Here is a 5287-nt window from a genome sequence, read left to right as displayed (position 1 = left end):
ATAGTTTTAACATTTAATTCACTATGAGTTTTCTAGTAAATTAAATGCTAGACTTTGTGCTTGGGTTCTTTTTGCTTTAATTTCACTCTAATATCATTTTTTTAGTCTAACTAATTGAATGAGATTAGGAAAGTTAACTCCAAATGAAGTCTTAAATTGTCCTTTTTATTACAATTGAATTAAACTTTTTTTAATTTTTTATATTTAACTTATTTTGTTACTTAATTAATTTATTTAGTTAACATTTAATTATCTTGAGACAAAACCCTCAATCATAATTTAGGACTCATGAATTTTTTCATTTGCATTTTAATGTAAAAATTTAACATTTAATTTTAGATTTTTTTGATATTAATAATTAAATACCTAAAATCAATTTAAAATACTCCCTAAATTACTTCTTGAAAAAATAATCTAAAATTAACTCATGTTATATTCCATTAATTTTAGTTTAATTGAGAAGGGATCTTCATCCAACTTGACCAGAGATTTACCAAGTCAATGGGCATTTCAACAAAAAGTGTAGATTTATTAATTTAGTTTGTTGTTGACTGGAAGTGCAAATAGGGAAGGGCCTAGCCAACCTTATAGCCTATCATATTTAAGCTTGACCTGTTAGTAAGCCTAATTGACTTTTTCGTCTTCCTAATTAATAAATATATATAATTTGTTTATATTAGTATATATAAGTCGATCTTACTCATTTCAAGATGGCATTGACCTTGAACCTAACCCAAAATTTGATCTTTTTCATAAAAATGATTGGATTTGACAATTTATAAGTCAATCTTATTCAATGATAATATAAAGTTTAATAAAACCAAATTTAATTTATAGGTTCGAATTAAACTGGACTATCTCGAATCAAATAGGGTTAGACAAGATCAGAGGACTTTTGCATTGCACTACTCTTTCAATCCAATGTCGATTCAAATTATATTTACTCGAAGCATTTATTATTTATTTAAAGTTGAAAAATAAATAATATTTAATTATGATAATAAAAAATAATTATTAATTAATTATTTTTAAATTTTATAATATTTTTATGTATTTTTTATCTTTAAAATATTTTTTCATCCATCATAATAAATTATTTTTAAAATTTATTTAGGGTGAGTAACTTTTTTAAATAATTAAAAAGATAATTTTTTTATTTTTTATTTTTAAAATTTAAATTAATATTATAAAAATTTATAAAATAGATTTAAAAAAAGTAATTTTTGTAAAAAGTAAACTAAAACAGACAAGCCTATATTTATAGTGCCGATTAAACCAAAACTAATGGGCCCAACTAGAGTACACGTTTGAATTAAATTGGTCCAAATTTTATATAATACGGATGCGAAAGTCGAACCGATATTACATGATTCCGTTCGGTGGTTCAATTCAGTTATTACCCAAAAAAAAAGTATTCGGCTATCCACTCCACTCCCAGTCATCTTAATTGGGTGCCCAAACGGATGATGTTGGAGCTGAAAAAGCATTCAAGCCCCGTAAGCCCAAAACGGTGGATGAAAAGTGTGAGCCCATGATACCAAACCCAACGGACCCAAACCATTAAGAGAAGATATGGGGGTCACGTGGCATTGACTGGTGCATCCATGGACCATAAGCAAGCTGCCACGCACCCCCTTGTGCATGCAACGCATGATCTCCATTTGGTGGCTGCCTTGACTAGTGCTTTCTCTAGCTGCAGCCCCATCAGCGATCTCTCTCTCAATGGAAGTCACGAAGGAAAGGTTTAACTTCTGTTGCTGAGATTTTTCCTTCCCTTATTCTTTATTTAGAGTTTGCCGGAATGGTTTGTGGCTTCAGGTATGCCATTGTGACTGGGTCTAACAAAGGCATCGGATTGGCGACCGTGAAGCAGTTGGCCTCTCATGGAATTAAGGTACTGCTCACCGCCAGAGATTCCAAGAGAGGATTTGAAGCCCTTCAGGAATTGAAACATTCTGGTATCTCCCACGACCTGGTTTCTTGTCACCAACTTGATGTGACGGACTCTGCCAGTATTGCGTCTCTTGTGGATTTTGTTAGAATCCAGTTTGGCAGGCTGGATATTTTGGTATGACAATTTCCCTTCTCTCTCTCTCTCTCTCTCTACAAAATTTATAACTAAAGTTAGAATCAACTGAAGTTAAAAAAAAAGTCTGTGACTTTAACGTGATTTATGTTTGGATATCTTTCATTAAGAAGTCAGTTTAACAAATTAAAATTTATTTGGATGATTTAATTTAAAAGTCAGTTAAGATATATAATAACAAAAATGAATGTAAAATTTCTTGTATATATTTTTGTAACAAATTTAATATTTTAAGAAAAAAAATATTAAATTTAAAATAAAAATTTTAAAAAAAAGTAATTTCAAATATAAAATGCATTGAATATAAAATTAGTAAAATTTGAATATTATTAAATTAAAAATAATACAATTGAATTTTTATTATATGTGTTTTTCGCAACCTTTAAATTTAAATTAAGAATACATAATTTAATATTAATATTCTCCTACGTCTTTTTCTCCAGCTGTAAATTAAAAAGTTTTTCATATGTATTTTTCTTCTTCTTGTTTTTTCTTTTATCCTGGGAGTTGAGAACCTAAAAGACCATGAAAAGATAAATTATTGATCCTTATGCACGTGTCTAAGTCTAGTTTGTGCAAGCACCACATGGAAGAGAGAAAAAGAGTAACAAAAAAATAATTGTTATTTAAATATTCAATATTCCCACTGATCGCAAAAGCCCAACGCTAGAAGCCAAAAAAAATGGCTTCGCAGCCAACGCCACGTTTAATCCATAAGTTCATTAGAAATTTTTTCTATCCAAACATGATTTTTTTTTTTTCAAAGAGCTTTTAACGTCCTAACTAAGGTTTGGCTAGCCCAAACCTCTGTTAAGATTTTATCCAAACATAGCCGTAGACGGTTAATACAATCCTGTCGAAATATTTGTCTGCATAATCTGACAAACTAATGGCTCTAATTTGATCTGCTAGGGGTTTAATGGATGTCATTCATTATTCTGTGGTATATATGTTATCAATCCTTTTGCTTTATATGAATGAACCGCCAAAAAAACTCTATTGCGTGGCTGTGCGCAGGTGAACAATGCTGCAATCCTTGGAGTCATTATGGATGAGCCGGTCAGTGTTTTCTTAGCCATTGGAGTGGCCATTGTTATATGCATAATTTAAATTTATTCTACATGAATGCAGGTGGGATCGACAATAAATCCGGCTGAATTGATTCAAACTGATGAGTTGGCTGAAAAATGCCTAAAAACAAACTACTATGGTGCCAAGGAAACAACCGAGGCTTTTCTTCCCCTTCTCCAGTTATCTGATTCGCCCACAATTGTTAATGTCTCCTCCCAGGCTGGGTCCTTAAATGTAAAGGAGACTAATTAATTAACAAATGCGGTTCCTTTTTTATGATCATAGATTATATGCTAGCTAGCTCATAATCATGGCAAAACTGTGCTGTTTCAGGGGATATCAAACAAATGCGCGAAAGAGGTGTTAGATGATGCTGAGAATCTCACAGATTACAGGATAGATGAAGTATTGAGGGAGTTCAAGAAGGACTTCAAAGAAGGGTGTTTAGAAAGCAAAGGGTGGCCGATGTATGGGTCAGCCTATAAGGTGGCAAAAGCAGCCCTGAACGCGTACACGAGGCTTGTGGCCATCAAGTACCCAAATGTGTGCGTCAATAGTGTTTGCCCAGGTTCTGTCATCACCGACCTCACCAGAAATACCGGCAGCTTATCTGTTGAACAAGGTGCTTGTAGTGTTGTCAAACTAGCTCTACTGCCCCTGGTTCCCCTTCTGGCCTCTTCTATGTCCGCCAACATGTCTCAACCTTCTGAGCCACCTTCATATATGGTAATGGTCAATCTGTGTTTGATGACCTCGAATAAAAGAATAACTCTGCGAGGGTTTTTTGAAAAAAAAAAAATAATTTTTGTCTCTTGTTGTTGTTTCACGTTTATAAATTCTTTGCTCACAGGTGGCGGCCCGAGCCAAACTAAACTTCTGGACTTTTTTTGACCAGAATATGCATGTGGACTTGCCCTTAATTACTTTCCTATCCATTATGCAAAATTTTTTCGATCCATATTAAAATAAATATTATATCTTTTTATGTCGTGTCTCGTGTCATCTTCTTTATTTAATTAATTAACATGGTAAGATTTAGATAATCAAATAATTTATACCTTCATCCGTCACCAGATTGTTTTTTTACGCTCATCTAGAAGAGGAGGTGAAATAGAAAGAAAGCTTTTATTCTGCCTTGCGCCTAAGAGAAAGAAGACAATTGTAGGGTCAAAAAGAGGGAGAGGAACCCCCTCCCCCAAAACAAGCCACTAAACAGGTTAAGAAAAGGCAGACTCAGGTCCTAACCCCTTTGAATTCCTGGAAGTGAATGATGTATGATTCTTTTAACTATTTATCTTTATATATAGCATGCACTCATAAAATATAATTTATCTTTGAATAATACATTTATTAGGGTAGGCAGGCTCTCGTAATCCCGTTATTCTCCCCAAAAAAAATGTTTCGGGTGAATTTATGTTATTTTTGGATCATTTCATGTGTTAATTGATGCTCGAGTTTAATTTCATCTGTGATAGTTAATATGCATCGTTTTTTTAAAAAAAATTCCAAACGAAGGTTTCAACCTTAGTATTCGAAGTACGGCAAGAAAATCCTGTAGCTTCAAAGCTATCGAGGCCAAAACAAATTAATGTTCAAAGTGAAAACACGTAATCCTCTTAGGATGATCTTTTGATAAATTGTTCTTTGACTTTAATAATGTCATCTACAGATTGATTAGTCTTGTAAGAACAATAATTTTTCATTAATTATATATTAAGGGATTGACAAGTATTCAACAGAAGATGATAACATATAAAAGCATATACTTTTTTTTTTATGACATAATTGATTTGTTTATGCGAAGACATGCGCTTAGGTAAGGAAGAAGAAAACAATTAAGTGTTTTCCTAATAATTATTAAAGTACAATACAATTATATGCATAATCAACTTGAAAATCAATATGTTAATTAAAAAAATAAGAAATTTACTACCAGCTGTTATATTATAACACAAATACCGAAATGATGTGAAGTTGAGAGTACAAGCCAATTTATTTAAGTTTAAAAAGTAATTTTAATTACCTTAAACATGGAACAAACTATCATTTAAATTAGTTTTTTTTAAAAGAGTCAATTTTATTAATCACCAAAAAATTATTACAAATACTAATAGCCGGAGCCCAAAAATA

The 5287-nt window shown here is 31.8% G+C and overlaps 1 pseudogene; it reads left to right on the top strand.

Annotated features, from left to right (window-relative positions):
• The first annotated feature begins 1670 nt into the window (after window positions 1-1670).
• LOC129297905 ((+)-neomenthol dehydrogenase-like) lies at window positions 1671-3867 on the top strand (annotated as a pseudogene).
• The last annotated feature ends 1420 nt before the right edge of the window (window positions 3868-5287 follow it).

The sequence above is a fragment of the Prosopis cineraria genome, unplaced genomic scaffold, assembly GCF_029017545.1.
Source record: "Prosopis cineraria cultivar Desert tree isolate PC_DT_omini unplaced genomic scaffold, ASM2901754v1 PC650, whole genome shotgun sequence".
NCBI lineage: Eukaryota > Viridiplantae > Streptophyta > Magnoliopsida > Fabales > Fabaceae > Prosopis > Prosopis cineraria.
Note: the sequence above shows the minus strand (reverse complement) of the source record. Positions and strands in the feature narration are given on the sequence as shown.